Source organism: Eutrigla gurnardus, assembly GCF_963514095.1.
Source record: "Eutrigla gurnardus genome assembly, chromosome: 7".
NCBI lineage: Eukaryota > Metazoa > Chordata > Actinopteri > Perciformes > Triglidae > Eutrigla > Eutrigla gurnardus.
Genome location: NC_139921.1, coordinates 26,805,271 through 26,821,795, shown reverse-complemented (window position 1 = coordinate 26,821,795; position 16,525 = coordinate 26,805,271). Strand labels below are relative to the sequence as shown.

Below are 16,525 nucleotides of genomic sequence, written 5' to 3'. Positions count from 1 at the left end.
GGTGGTGGAGGTGTTGGTGGTGTTGTAGGTGTTGGTGGTGGAGGTGTTGGTGATTGTGGTGATTGTGGTGGAGGAGGAGGTGGTGTTGGTGTTGTAGGTGGTGGCGGTGGAGGTGTTGGTGGAGGTGCTGGTGGTGGAGGTTCTGGTGGTGGAGGTCTGGGCCGAGGACAAGAAATGCAGCGAGGGCTATTCTGGGTGTCGGGGCCGCGGGTCTGTGAGGCTGAGAGAGCCGGCCAAGTCAAACCGCCTGCAGCCAGATGACAAACAGCATCATGTATGAAGGACTCGGGAGACCGGCGAGCTCCTCTCTGCATCGCGGATCTTAAAAATGTAGCGCTCTGAAATAATAACGCGTAACCCGTCTTGTCATGTGCAGAGACGAGGCAAAACTGTTGATGCTCCAGAAATAGAAAGCAGAACTAGACTAGACTCTGGGGGTCGTGGTCATGTGACTGTCATGATTCCTTCTAGGGTGGGGATTGTCCTTTTTGTTTTAAATTGTCGGTTTGATTTTCTAGTAATGTTTAAATAATGAACATTAGCATTAATAAGCATTTAAACATTAAAGTTTATTCAAACGTAGCCCAGATAACTGCGCCTCGTGTTTGAAACGTTGAGGTAACTGACAAAACACACATTAATACATGTTAATATCCATTAGACTGAAAAACCAAGACATCTAGACAGGGGACCTTCAGACAAGACTTTTCTTTTTTGCTAAACAACTATACGAGAAAAGACATTCCTGGAAGGCTTTCATAGTCTCTTTTCAGACTTTACTTCTTCAGAACTTTATTTCTTCGTATCTGTAGCTGCAGGTCTAAAGTCTACTTTCATGTATTAAGATACAGAAATGTTCCACACAGCTGAAGGAATTCACTCCACTGAAATAGTTCAGAGGCTGATTTCACAAATTAATGATTTTTTTCTGGTTGAAGTTTGTTAATCGGTTAAATGAGCTGCTGTGTTGTTTTGGTTGGAATATAGATTTGATAGAAGATCTCGTCTCTACACTGTTTGTGGTTATAGAATCAAAGTTGCCAGACGAGATAAAGAAAAAGGTCAAATATGATCTCCTTCCTCACTCTGGACGCCGAAACGCTCCATGACTGCATCTCCAACGACACTGTACCGAGACGTTTGACCTCCATTGCACAAATCCCAATTTACAAAGCAAACACAAAGGTCATGATACGGTCCAGAGGGGCTCCATGTGATACGTTATTGATGCAGAAAACGCTCTTTCGTCTGCAGGGAGTTGGCTACAGAGCAACACTTTTTTTTGCTACTTTATCACAAGATGTCGGCGCATTTTGTTGAAAAGGTTTTTACGTTTTCACTCGGATTGTACGTCCACGTCCAAGATACGCATTCTGATGCAAGAAGACACTGATCGCAGTTCAGAGTCTGAACGAAACGGCCCAGAAAAGAGAAGAGAGGTTCTCGAATATAGTAGAAAAACTGCATTCCATCACAGCAAATGAGCAAGTCACGTTGAATGACCGTTATTGAAAGTTAGAATAAGGAGTTCAAGAAGTACATGGTCAACTAAGGGTGGATTTTCACCCAGGAGACCCCCGTTTGTGTCCCCGCATGAAATTAAACTTACGCTTGTTGCATAACGTTATGTAAGAACAGCTGCTAAGTGCGGTTGTTATTAATTCATGCTAGTTTTCTAACTTTTTTCTAACCTTAATCAGGAGACATTCAACACATCCAGAGGTTTTGCAGAAACATACAATGCTGACATTTTTTTCTGGCCTTCCGTCTGACGAGCGCTAGCATGTTCCTGCCTAGCTAGCATGTTCCTGGCTGGCTAGCATGTTCCTGCCTAGCTAGCATGTTCCTGCCTAGCTAGCATGTTCCTGGCTGGCTAGCATGTTCCTGCCTAGCTAGCATGTTCCTGGCTGGCTAGTGCGTTAGCTCTTAGCCTGCTACAGCAAGTCAACAATAAGCTTGCAGGTATCGAGCATACGTCACAAAGCATCTAGCAACACCTATTTCAAGTGGACCCTTCAAAATACATCCATTCTCTATAAATACTAGATCATCCTGCCATTAGGACATATACAATTAAATGAATAGTTTTGTAGCTTAACACACATTCGTCATATTTCCACACCTGTCGGTAAGGTTTTGGTGGCTACCCTACCCTTGTTACGTTGGGCAGCTCACCAACCCACAGCACGTTACACACATTAGTCAGCCGTTCTTCTGCTCCACACAGTTACTACACCCACTTCTATGAGTTCAGACATGAACGGAGGAGGGAAACGAATAGGGGGAGGAAAAAGAAAAAACACAACCCTGTGGCACGCCTCAGTGGATCTCTAATCAAGCAATGGAGAGCACATTTGTGAGTTGGTGCAAATGTTCCTGCATGATGTCGTTTTGTGCGTTCTGTGGACGTCAACCACTTCCACAGTTACAGTGGGAGCAGCGGTGTGGGGGAGGGGAGGCGTGTGTGTGTTTGCATGCATGTTATTAGACTCTGTGGGGACCGTTAGGGCTTTGGACCTTGAGAGTGAGGACACTTTGGAAAGTGAGGACATTTTGGCCTGGTACTTAACTCGTCCCCTCCCTTAAATAGTACAGTATGTAGCCTTTAGGGGGCAATCAATAATCAATCAATAATATCTACATAATGAATAAATATGAACGTGAATGTGTGGTCGCAATGTGATTACAGTGGAAGATTTTAAATTCTGCTGCTCAAAATCTTATTTACTTTCTAATATTGTGAAATATTTTATGGTTTCACCGCCGCGGGGCTCTAAAAGGGAATCAAATAGAAACAATCAGAGAAGAGAAAAACACAATTGGACATAAATAATACATAACTCTGCTTTGTATCGGGGGGGGGGGGGGGTTGGGAACCATCGATAGGAAATGCATTATGTCAACATGGGTCCACACTGCCTGTGTATATGATGACAAGTGTGTGTGTGTGTGTGATTGGTTGGCAGTGGGGGGTGCATTTGATTTGCTGCAGAGACAGAAAGTCATCACTGATTGAGAAGTGGACGGCATAAGGAAGAGACACAAACATCTAAAAATAGCCAGGGACATGGATTTTCTCTGGAGGGGGCTGAGTGAGTGTATGTGTGAGTGTGTGTGTGTGTGAGTGTGTGAGTGTGTGTGTGTCAGTGTGAGTGTGTGTGTGTGTGTGTGTGTGTTTGCCAGCCTGAGACCTCGACTCCTCTGACATTTAATGGCTACACATTCTGTCGTCACACACACACATACATAATACACTGAAACATGCCATGAAATTATGATCACTGTTCACAGCCTGGGGTCCTGTGTGTGTACACACACACACACACACTGTGTTTTTACACTGTAATTCTCGACAGTACATCGCGGTTGCCCAACCTCCCGGGCTGGCAACCGACGTAGTGTCTTGTGATGTTAAAGCGGGTCCCTTGATAAATTCCTAATTATACAGAAATGACTGTGGAACGTCTTCCAATGGCCTCTGGGCCGCATCGAAGCGCTATAAACGTTGCACGGCCTGCCAATGGATTTCCATTCACCGGCTTATGAGAGCAGTTTCATTCTGTGGAGGACTGAAGCCCTGCATGGAGTCTGGAGGCTCCACCTAAACATTCCTTCTCCGTAGTTATCAGGGTCAACGTAATGTTCCGGCCTCAAACAAAAGGTTTGACCTCCTGCTTTACATTTATTCCAGGCCGTGCATCCCTTCGACTGTAGCCCGTGGCGTGGCGAGCAGGTGCAAAGATTGAGTGTTTGGCTGGAGGAACGAGGAGGGAACAACAAGGTCAACCTTCTCTGAATCAATCTTCCTCTATATTAGATAAACTCTCGTCCCGGTAGGAGCTGAGATATGAAGCCACAGGAAGCCGAGCGAGAAAACCCCAAAGATGAATGAGATGTAGCAGTTTAACCTCTTAAACTCTTCCAATGATTTACATTTATTATATTAAAGTCATGAGATTGTTTGAAGTGATTCTCAAACTTTGCAGCATTTTAACAAATTGGTTCCTTTCAAAAGAAATCAATAACTTCATTATAGACACATTTCCCTAATTGACCATATAAAGAAATCATATTTGTATCTAGCGCTAGTGAGCTAATATGTTACCATGTTTATAGTCAACCAACCACCAATGACTGTGGCCTTGATGGTAATATTTCATGTTTTTACAAAAATAAAGTAATTATTAGTAATGTTTGTTGTCTATTTACAAAAATATCGCGTTGGCGCTGTACTTTTCATACATTTATTTATTTCATATTTATCCAGCTAATGTGAGCAGCAGCTCCTCTGGGAGTCAACACCGACACCCTGGTGGAAAGGGGGGGCACTCGAGAACCAGAACCAGGACTACGCAGGTCCGAGTATCAGAGCTGCTGCAGGAAAGTGAGAGTTTTTAAAAAAAATTCAAACTCCTTGCAGTAGCTTTAAAGGAAAACACCACCGCATTTCCATACTGAACTATGTTCTGCTCTGATGTTAGACGAGGTGATACATACCTCCCTCTCCTCTGTGCGTGCACTAAATGGCTCTTGAGCGCACTCCGCGCAGCGCTAATTTGCTAGCATGTAGCTTGTCCTTAGGATCCAAAGGGGGGTGAAGTTAGAAGCGACCAAGCACTTCCACGTTGTCCCTATTTAAATACGGTTACGTGAGTAGTTACACGACCCAAGTTTGGTTACAGAAAATGAAACATGCCAATTTTTATAAGCGGATAACAAGGATAACTATATAGTATGGCGGAATAACAACTGGAAGCACTTCGACGTCGGCGCAGTAATATCATCACTCAAAACATGACGGGACTATATACCTTCTGCTTGTTTTCACAACCCTGTACGATCCACGTTATAACCATGATGTTTGATTGTTCACAAACTATCTTACTACAACCTGATGCTTCCTCAACTGTGCACAAACTACTACAGCTGGTGCAGGCGACGGCGTGCAGGTCACGTAGGTTCTATTGACGGAAGTAAGAGGGGGAGCGGAGTGATGATATTACTGCGCCGACGTCGAAGTGCTTCCAGTTGTTATTCCGCCATACTATATAGTTATCCTTGTTATCCGCTTAGAAAAATTAGCATGTTTCATTTTGTGTAACCAAACTTGGGTCGTGTAACTACTCACGTAACCGTATTTAAATAGGGACAACGTGGAAGTGCTTGGTCGCTTCTAACTTCACCCCCCTTTGGATCCTAAGGACAAGCTACATGCTAGCAAATTAGCGCTGCGCGGAGTGCGCTCAAGAGCCATTGAGTGCACGCACAGAGGAGAGGGAGGTATGTATCACCTCGTCTAACATCAGAGCAGAACATAGTTCAGTATGGAAATGCGGTGGTGTTTTCCTTTAAGAACGACCACATTTTAAGGGTATAAATCTGTATTTGTAATTTCTGATATTGGACATAAAAAGTTGAGGGCAAAGCCTGATCATCAGGCTCACATTATTTGCCACACGTTTATAAAGGAGAACTATGATATATTCCTACTTTAGAATACTTTGCATTAAATATAATCCAGGTACCTGTAGTCAGAGTACACCGTTACACACTTAATATTCAGTTTATACACAAATATGATGAAGGTAAAGTGAAGAGACGGGGACATCTGGACACCAATTAACACCAATCTGGATTCACGGTTATGTTTCTGGTTATTTCGTCTGTGTGCCATATTCTGACATATTCCTTTCACAACATCACAGCCTGCAGACTGTACACACATCTTCAGTTCCCTTCACACTCTCACCTTACATGTACACCGTGACAGCTCACACACACACACACACACACACAGGAGGAGGCTGATTGGACATGTAAGGGAGGAACTCTCCTCCATAACAGCCCATGTCCTCTGGTCTCTGATGAGATTATTGGCCGGCTCCTCCCTCCCTGCAGGCCCTCTGCTGCGTTGTCTTAAAAAGATTAACCACATCATTGTCTCGGCCAATAATGACGGGATAAAAGGCCCGCCGCCTCGCAGGGGACGCGCAAATGCTCGCCGCTAATTCCGTCCCACGGAGCGGGCTGCCATCATCCGTCCTTCCCGAACCCTCATTACCATCAGCTCAGAGCGCGGGGAGATCGGATTGGACGCTGGTGTCATGAAATCTGTCGAGCCTTGTAGCTTAACTTCTTACAGCAGGTGCGAGCGGTTGACAGACATCATTACTGGATTAAAAAAATGTAAATCAAATAAACTGCATGGGCCAATGAGTTACTGATATCATGGACCTTCATCATTCTGGTCTGCGTGTCTCCGAGCGCCCACTAAAGTGCCTCGTATAAGGGGTCTCATGGGGTCCGAGATCCCATGATTCAGACTTAAACCCCACTGAAAGCCTCACCAGCAGAGGTCTCTAAAAACATGTCACTTGCGATTGAATGTCTTTTAAAAGCCGGGGCTACTATTGAAATAATTTACCCTAATGAACATGAGAGAGGATCTTCCACTGTACATTATGGAGCCTGACCACCTGAACCCGTCCACTATTTATGGAACCCCTTTGGACAAATTTGATGGATTCTGAGGGCCTAGTTGTTTATGATATCCGCTTCACTGTTGTGTGCAAAATCTGTACAGCCTCGTTTATTGGCCTGTCTTGCATCCATAAAGTCTTTATCCTATTTATCTGTGGTCTAAAATATTTTTTAGCTTCATCAGGGAAAAAAAACACTGACAATAAAGTTACATAAAGGTTTTGAGTTGTAATAAACTATGTTCCTTTAAGGACCTGTGACCACATAGCACCTTTTTCTGAGTGCGAGCCAATGAGGAGAGAGAAAGCGTACATGGCCTCATTTGACCGCCTCGACAAAAAAAAAACTCTGCACCCAGCAGCTTTTTGTTTTCTAAACCCTCCGAGCTCTTTGCGTCCAAAATCTCTGGAGTTTTCAGAAAAGTGCTGCTGACGTCAAAGTGGAAAAGGAGAGAAGCGTCGCAACAAAAAGTGAAAAGCTCATTTGTGGAAACGGATCAGTCGTCTCACATTATGGCAAACAAATAGATAAGACACCCAAATAGATATTAAAACAGCAAAGGGGCGATGTCACTCCATCATGCACCAGGGGTTGGTTAACTGTCATGATAGTGTTGGCATAGAAGCCCATCTGATAAATGCAAAATATATAAAATGCACATAAGGTCCTGCAGGATTCCCAGACGTCTGTCAGCATCCTCCATCATGTGTCCCCAGCATTCAAGCCGTTTTACCGTGGAGCTCCCTTTTCACTGCTGCTGAAATGGAAAGTGCACTTAAAAGGCCGGCTGGTGTTCGGCAGAATATATCAAACAGTCAGCGATGGGGAAGGAACATGCAAAAGGCAGCGAGGAAGACGGGTGGTGAAGAGGTCGGACGCTGCTCTGCCTGCCTGAGGGGGAAGAGGGGAGACGAGGAACATCCGGCCAGTCAGTCAGTCTGAGGGAAAAGCGGGCGAATCAGTGGGAACTAAAAGGATCGATGCCGTCCTGCATCACTCTCCTCATTCACTGTGACATCTGTTGAAAACCTCTGGAGGACGCGGCTCTGCAGCCGTACACGTCTATTTAATTAAGATGCCGCCTGATATTCAGCTTTCATTCGGCATCTTCACCTCTCTATCCCTGCATCTTCCCCCTTTAATACCCTCGGCTATTAAATATTCCCAGAAGGTAAAAGTCCCCTTTTTGTGCATCGCTGTTTGCATTTCTACAAGCACGGCCTCCTAAAAATGACCTTCACGTATGATGAAACTGTTGTTTTTGACGTATCACACGTGCATCTAATTACACTCATGTACGCACATGTAGGGAGGAGGTCATGGATGTGGATGGGCGGGTCAAACAAGCACTTTCACCCAGGAGACCACTGTCCGTGTCGCGTGTGAAATCAACATTGACTTATTGTAATTTAAAAAGACGTAACAAATGTACTTATTTGAAACTTAATTATGACCTTCTACTAATCCTAAGTCATTTTGTAATATCATTTTTAGAGTTTTTTTCATTATAAATATGTTTAAATCCACGAGGAGGAAATAGGTTTCCCTTGAAATGTAATTGAGAATACATTTGGTTGTATGGGAATGTGATTCTCTAGGAAAGAAGGTTAACAACTTCATTTAGAACCTGTTTTCTTCAGAGAAAACAATCTGCCTCTTTTCGGTTTTACAGCATCACGTCGCTCTTTTCTGCACAAATGTATCGCCATGGCGCCCGAGCGGCCTCCCACCCGTCGGGGGCAAATTGCAGCGAACACTGAGAAGTTTTCTCCAAATCCCATCTGACCGAGGTCTGACTCCGTTTAATATTCATCCCTCCTCCCGACTGTTTGAGCTAATCCGTCTTTACAGCAGCGTCGTCCTCCTTCCTCTCTCCGCTCGCCGACTCCCTTCTTTGCCCGCCGCTGCGTGACTGCGTAATTTGGCCTGAACAATGCGACATAGCCTCCCGCAGCTGTTATTCCTCTGTCGTTCTGCCTCTGCCCCCCCTCTCCCTGCTGTGTTTGTCAGGAACACAGTGTGTCAGCACCCAGGGAACGAGGAGGGTCGGGGGGGGGGAGCAGCGGGACGCCTTAACAAGGTGTGGCAGGAACAATCATGGGGGATATGGTTTGCCTCGTCCGGCTGGCGTCTCTCCTTTTCCCCATCGCCCTCTCCTCCTCCGCTCCCTCATTTCAGAGCTCCCACCGCCATATCTGTTTCTCTCCAGGCCGACCTCATCACATCCTCCACTTCAGCTTCTGCTTTCATTTACTTTATTTTCCTGTCCGGCCCCCCGCCGGTGACATCCTTATTTTTAGACGCTCTTGGCGGCGTGCGGCTATGTTTGTGTGCGAGGAGTCGAGGATATTGACCTAATTTCCGAGTCATCGCCGTGCCAACTTCATTCTCACCATCTCCTTCAAGTGCGGCCCCCTGACAGAGGGGATAACACCTGTTTAAAGCCCCCCCCTCCCTCGTAGGTGTGCCAGCTGGGCCGATACAGAAGGACCTCTCGAGGGATAAACCTCCATCAGGAAGGGTCAGAGTCTGAACCACCGACACGGCGACGGGAGTCGGGAACGAGGCGTGGATTTGGGTTTGTGTCCGATAGCGAGTCCACAGCTGTGATGCAAGAGAGACGAGACCACAGCGTCTTCATGATGTCATTGATACAAACTTACCAACATGCATTGTGCAGTGATCTCCAGTCATCGCCGGATTGGCAATTTATCTTCTCAAATTTGTTCAGAAACAGATGTTGTCAGACTGCTGAGGGTGAAATTACTAAGTTTACTATGTATAATTACTGTTTATTTCCAACTAAAAAACAAGGATTGTGGGTGTTTTTTTTGCACACACACACACACACACACACACACACACACACACACACACACACACACACACACACACACACACACACACACACACACACACACACACACACACACGCACGCATCCTGCAAAACTCCTGCGAAAGGACAAGCTTGGTGGAATTTGAAGCATCCTTGACATTGGAACAGTCGATGATGCAGCATCCTCGGAATTCGTCTGTTTAAGAATCCTTCCTCGACATTAAGAAACACCCTTTGTCTCGTCTCATACAGGCTTCTGTGTCTGTCAGACGGTCTGAAGGGAATACTAGCACAGCAGCAGAGCGATGAGGTCATGCACCAACGTAACTTTCCCCCCTAAAAATGTAGAATTTTATTCTCGACTCCTTGGAGAACACATATCTGATAAAAGAGTTACTTCCTCAAAACAAAACAGCTAAATTAACAAACATTAGAATACCCAGCAGAACTTGCTGCATAATAATTCAGATCTAAAAAAAAAAGATCAGATCCAGATCAGAACGAAGCAGTAGGACACACAGGACCCCGCCGCTTAATGAGTCCGACCCCGAGTAACCCCGAAGCAAAAGAATGCAAATCTCTGCACGCTTGATCCTCTCGTATTCGTAGCAGCTAGCGGGACTCTCAGACGGACTGCCAGTCCACCGGCATTTCGCAGTTTGGAGTCCCGACTTGCTCCTGACCTCCACGTCTGTCTGTAGGAGCTGGGAGGAAGAATTCTAGTCAAGCTTCAGAATTCAAAGGATGATTTTCTTTTTTTGCATCAACAAAAAAGGCTATTATCTACGACGGCGTATGAGGGCCAAAAAACACACAAAAAAGCAATATTATAAAGTGGCAAATTTGCGAGTTTATTACGATGCTAACAAGTTTTCACTCACTTGTCATAGTCGATATAAACAAGTTGCATGGTTCCGCTAAGACTGGATGTTTGCAGTTGCTATGACAACAAGGGAAAGCTACCGCTAGCATCTCAGCCCAATCACCCGATCAATAAACAGCCATAAAGTGACGTAAATTTGGCCTCATATAAATAAAACCGACAATAAGCATCAACATCATCACCCTAAGGACCTTAATTAGGCGTTGTCACACGTTGGGATGGATTAATTAGAATAATAAATGTACAATCATGGGAAGCAAGCTAGCATAGATGTCGGTTGTTGGCATTGGAATAAACTTGCAAGTTTGCTACCTTAAAAACTTTAACAACTTGTTTTTTTTTTACCATGGCCCGAACACACCGTCGTAATTATCTTTGTTAGAAACCTAATCACAACTTTTGTTTTCTTCCAGTGAGGTAACGCTGCTAAATATCGGACTGCAGGACGGATCCAGGCCCACTATGATTCTTGGTCAGGACCGACCTCGAAGCCAACTTCTCCCGACCTCTCATCTCATCTCTCTGCACCGTTTCCTCCCCATCATCCCGAACACTCTTTATTCACCCACCAGCTGTTCACACATCCAGACCCCCTCCTCCTCCTCCTCCTCCTCCTCCTCCTCCAATCTGCTGGGGGAGGTAACACAGCCCGCCGGCCTGCTACATCCGTCTGGCACGCGAACGCCCGCTCGGATTTTCCACTCCTCGCTCACAGACCCTCATTCATTCGATTTGAGGCCAAATCCAGAGCCGGGCGTCACTAGTTAGTTCACCGCCAGAGTCGTGTGTCCGTCTCTGGCACAGCCGGCGAGACGTGGGCTGATGGAGATCCACACAAACAGGCAGGACGTTCGCCACGGAGGGAAGGAGGGAAGGAGGCGACAGAAACAACGTGGCCCACGGTGGAAGGAGTGTGTTTTAAATGAGGGTCAGTGTCGTTTCCCTGTTGGACACTACGGAACAAACACAGTTGCATCCATTGCTGCTAACAAGCCGGCTGATGGTGCAGATTGTTGTTCTGCTGGGAATCAAACCGACACACTGGCAGCGTTTTATTCTCGTCACAAAGAAAATGCTTCTCAATATCACATGTGTGTGTGTGTGATTGTGCATTGATGACACTCATGTGGGAGTTGCAGGGCTTCCTCAAGAAGGTACATTCTCTCTGCCTTGCTCAAGAACACTTCAACCCCGTTTTCCCATCCCGGTGTGACGCAGGTTCAGCCGGCTGCATTCACCCAAGCGATCACATCCACACGCCGTGCAGCACGATTCCTATGGTCCATATTCATGTCAACTTTTTCCAGCCAACGGAATAAAAAATAAAACCGCTCTGACAGCTGAACAAACGCTGCTGCCCACGCCAGCAAGATCCCAGTAAAGCACCTCGACCACGCCGGCCCTCTAATCTCTGGCCTCAATGAAACCACCAAGAGATGCTTCAACACTCTCCATACAATATAGGATGCAAATCTATGCAAACGCTAACTTTTCTAATTCTTGGTGAGCACACAGGAAGCATCGTCACAGTAAAGGAACTTCCCTGTGACCGTCTTTTCATCCTTTATTGCTCTCTGGCTCCATTTCAAGTCCAACCCATGCAGCTGTGTAAAAGAAGAGTCAAACCTTTAAACATCCTGGTGGGACAGATCCACCTCCCCACAGTCCTCCTCCCTGCTAACTCCCTGTTTGATCCCCGAGGAGGTTGGGGAGAGACGTGAGGATCAGCTACACCAGCTGCTCCTTTTCACCGGGGGGGATGTACCGGCCTGCAGAGGGTCACGCTACCCGGCCGTCCTCTGACGAGCCGAGCACCCAACCGGGAAGGGCTGTACAAACAAACAAGGGTGGGATCCCTCACCGGTCTCCCAACACCTCCAACTCCACTATGTGGGCCAGAATGACTTCTCCATCTCTTCTCAATCATAGATGGTTCGTATTTTACAGTCTAAATATCTTTGTGTTGATTTACTTTAAAGCTGCACTTCTGATAAAGTTATGCACGCAAATAAAAACCTTATAACTCCTGACCAGCAGCCAATCTGGCTCGGGACTGTGCATCCTGACTCAGAGAGTGATATGTCATGTGACCAACGGCAAAATGGTACAGAGGAGGAGGAGGAGGAGGAGGGGGAGGAGGCGGAGGAGGAGGTGGTGGATAATGTCACTGCCAGTGACTTTTCTATTAACAAACATGAGTAATGGACGACGTATCTGATCATCAGAAGGGGAGACATTTCCAAATAAAAACTGACTTTGGAGCAGGCGGTGGGGGAGGAAGAGGAGGAAGAGGAGGAAGAGGAGAGGAGGAGGGGCGGCGGTGGACTGCTGTTTCTTTTGACCAAACACTGTGCAACCATGCGAAAGGTGCGATGCAGGATTATATAAGACTGTCTGTTCAGGCCCACATGTGCCTGCGTGCACAAACCTCTGCCAGTGTACACGTGCATGTGTGTGTGTGTGTGTGTGTGTGTGTGTGTGTGTGTGTGTGTGTGTGTGTGTGTGTGTGTGTGTGTGCGCTCATGCTACATCATTCACTAAATGAACTCGGAGAGGAGCAGCAGCAGCATTAGAGAGCTCATTAGCATAATGCAGGGAGAGATGTCATGTACTTCATTTGCTTTTGCTGGATCCTGTCTGATGGTATGTATCACATATCACACACACACACACACACACACACACACACACACACACACACACACACACACACACACACACACACACACACACACACACACACACACACACAGCCTTCCTCAAGTCCTCCTCGCAGCTTTCTTTCCTCTTCCTCTTCCTCCGTCCGACTACGCTGCTCTTCCTTTGTACCCGTCTCAACGCCGAAACAAAAGTTGATTAATCGACGACAGGACAGAAAATTAATCACAAATCACTTTGATTAACCGAGTCATTCATCAAGACGAATATTTCCACTTCATTCAATGTGATAATTTGCTGCCTCTCTCTCTCTTTAACATCGTACGATTAATATCTTTGGACTTTTGACATTCTGTGCGACAAAACGTGCAACTCAGAGATGTCACCGTGGCAACCGGGGACTTGTGCTGGACATTTTTATGTTTTTGTCCCCCCCCCCCCCCACTATTAATCAACTAACAAGAAAAAAGTGCACGCTGCACATTAGCACAGAGCATATTCTCACTACTCTGTTCAATAAGTTAAGCTTCAATTTTGCATCATATTTTGTATAAAAAGTCAACTCTTTAACTGTCAGGTAATGAAGTGGAAGAAAAAGTACATTATTTTTAGTAGTTCACTGTGAAATGGAAGTAAATCAGACGACCAGTGGCTAACTTTTGTGCATAAGTACTGCATAGTGCAGTTGTAAGTATATGCACTTAAGTACTCCCTACCTCTGGTGACAGATTAATCAATAATGAAAATGATTAGCTCGACTCCACCTGCCTCTCTCCTTAATTCCTCCCCCCCTGCCCCTCTGCCGCCTGTCATGACCCATCTTTGTTATTAAACATTTAAATGTTGTCTGCCTTTTTGCTCTCATTAGACAGAATGCAGGGGGGGGGGGGGGCTATATGAGCCCCGATGTAAACCTGCAACATTGCAAACACCGTCTCATTTCTGTCTTCGATATTAATCCGACACTTTCCTTCCCCCTGAGTCGACACTTTGGTCGGTCGATATTGCCTCCGCCTCGCAGCCAGACGACGGGAGGAGGGGGGAAACACACATATGCACTTTGAATTTTGACAAAAGGACGCCATCTCAGACCACTCACGGATCCAAAAATATGAGGTCAGTGCTGTTTGAATGAAAGGACGGAGAGAGAGAGACAATGAGATGTGAAAGACCTGTAGGGGGAGAGAGCTGCCGTCTCTTCCACGTCCATCACAAGCATCAAAACGCGGTATTTTAAAGAAATACTGCTTAGACGAGGAGATTGGCACCACTCTTATATCTGTAGGGTAAATACGAAGCTACAGCCAGCAGCTGGTTAGCTCAGGGTTTAGATTAACTGCCAGAAACATGGGGAAACATCTGGCTCTCTCTCCGAACGCAACAAAACTCTAAAGCTCCTCTTAAGCTCGCCAATTAACGCGTTATATTGTTTGTTTAATACGTATGAAAACCCAAGCGTAAAAGCAACACACTGTGCTTTTACAGGGGGGGACGTGCTACTGCTTCCATTCTTTTAGATACGAGGAGGAAGAATCTGTTATTTTGCAACCAGATGTGAAACAAGTGGGCGGAGCTACGTACTACTGACTTATTTTTACACTTTTTATTTAGTTTCATTTTTTAAATATAACAGAATATTCCTTGACCTAGAACCCAAGAAAATAAAAAATATATAAATTAAAATCTAAAATAAATAAATATAAAGTATAATAATAAGTAATAATAATAATAATAATAATAATAATAATAATAATAAATAAATAAATTAAATTTATTCCTAACCCTAAATTAAAATGTACAAATAAGACATTTTTATGCAACCAAAATGTTATAATTTACTTATAATATATAACTTATAATGTTAAACTTGAAAGACAAATACAAAGACAACCAGACTGGACAACGCCGTGGTAGCGACCTGTCAATCACAAGGTAGCCCCGCCCCCAAGCATACTCACTTTATTTGACTCTAAATGGATCATTTACTAAACGAACGTCTTGCTGTATTGAAGAAGACCTGAAATGTTTACTGAATTCATTTTCTCATCGACTTCTATACAATCAGGCTTCTTTTTGCAGCCAGGAGTCGCCCCTGATGGCCATTAGAAAGAATACAGGTTTTTCGCCATTTTTCAGACCAAGAAGTTGCCGCCTGATATTAACCCCAAAGATAAGAGAGCCGACAATCCTCTCTCTCCCAAGTCAGCAAAGAAGTGTATTTCCTAAAAGATACTACTTCCCCTCAGAAATAGCAATTAGCTCGCTAATTAACCTCGTTTGACCTCGGAGCTCCGCAGCCAGTTAAGACCTGAATAAACGAGCGGAGAAACATAAACACACATGGCTCCGTACAGTGCGCCGCATGATACAATTAAGCAATTAACATCCTGTCATTGCTCTGTGACATGTATGGAAAAATGCCGAGCGGGCTTAACTGACCTGGATCGAGAGGAAAGGACGAACTGTAAATGGGTGTAACTGTAAAAAAGGGTTTAATATGATGGACGACGCTCCAAACACCAAACGAGGGAATTTATTTGAGGAAAATGGTGTTCAAGCCACAAAGAGCACTGGTGCTGTTCTGGAGGCTTGTGGTAGCCCAACACATTTCAGTTTGTCAGCTAGTTGTGTGATTTTTGTGTCTTGGAAAAGACAGACTGTTAATTATTAATATGATTCTGTCTTGAAGACTTCTTGTCATCTTATTGGATGTGGGCATTTTGTTTGTAGTGTGAAGAGAAACTAAATGTGAAAAAAAGGGCTTCAGGATTCAGTTGCTGAGGAAAAATACAGTGTGTGTGTGTGTGTGTGTCTCTGTGTGTGTGTGTGTGTGTGTGTGTGTGTGTAATACACACCACCACAGCAGTGGTGAATGTCAGAGGAGGCATGAACCGAGAAAGCTAATTAAAGAGTAGACGGCGTGAACGCGCGATGCACGTCGAATACATACATCCGGCCTCTTCCCACACGGACGCACGGCTGAACACGTGATGCGGGGAAGTCAGCGGCGGCATAAAAGGTCACCGTTGCTCGCGGCGCCTCGAGCGATATGTAATGATGTGTCACCGAGCTGTCGAGCTCAAGAACTACAGCCAGTGGAAAAAACGTCGCATCACCGTGACGCCGGCGTTCTCCCCCTCGACGCCGTTGGCATCGAACCACCGGGCCTCGCACGACGACGGGAGCCAGAGCCGGACCGGCGTTACCAAAAAGCTGTATCAACAACAGCACGATAGGTCACCGCTCCGCTGCCTCGCTCTGTAATCCAAGATCAACAATAACAGCGTCCTAATCCCTGGACGGCGGCCAGATGTGATTTCCTGATTGACCTGCAGATAGTTGGGTTTTTTTTCCATATTATTAGATTTGAGAGGACATGCATGCAAGGTTTGCGGTTTGCATGTTGAATAAGACAACGATGGTGATGGGGGAGGGGGGGGGGGGGGGGGGCGATGCAGGAGTTCAGCAAAACACACACAATCACTACAGCGGCTTTTTAAAACCGGCTTAACTGAGTTTCCTCAAAACGGAAAACTGGAAAAAACTCAATACGTGTCGAGAAGAGCAGATCACGGGTTAATTACCTTTAAAGACCAGGTTCCAGTCTGCTCCCAGTAAGCACAAACTGTGGACTATGATTGAAAATCCTGTTTTTTTAGACGCCTCT

General features: G+C 45.4%; 1 protein-coding gene across 2 annotated transcripts in view; it reads right to left on the bottom strand.

The window, feature by feature from the left end:
* slc8a3 (solute carrier family 8 member 3) overlaps positions 1-16,525 on the bottom strand; it is a 71,927-nt gene that overhangs the window by 33,418 nt on the left and 21,984 nt on the right. The window lies entirely within an intron of this gene.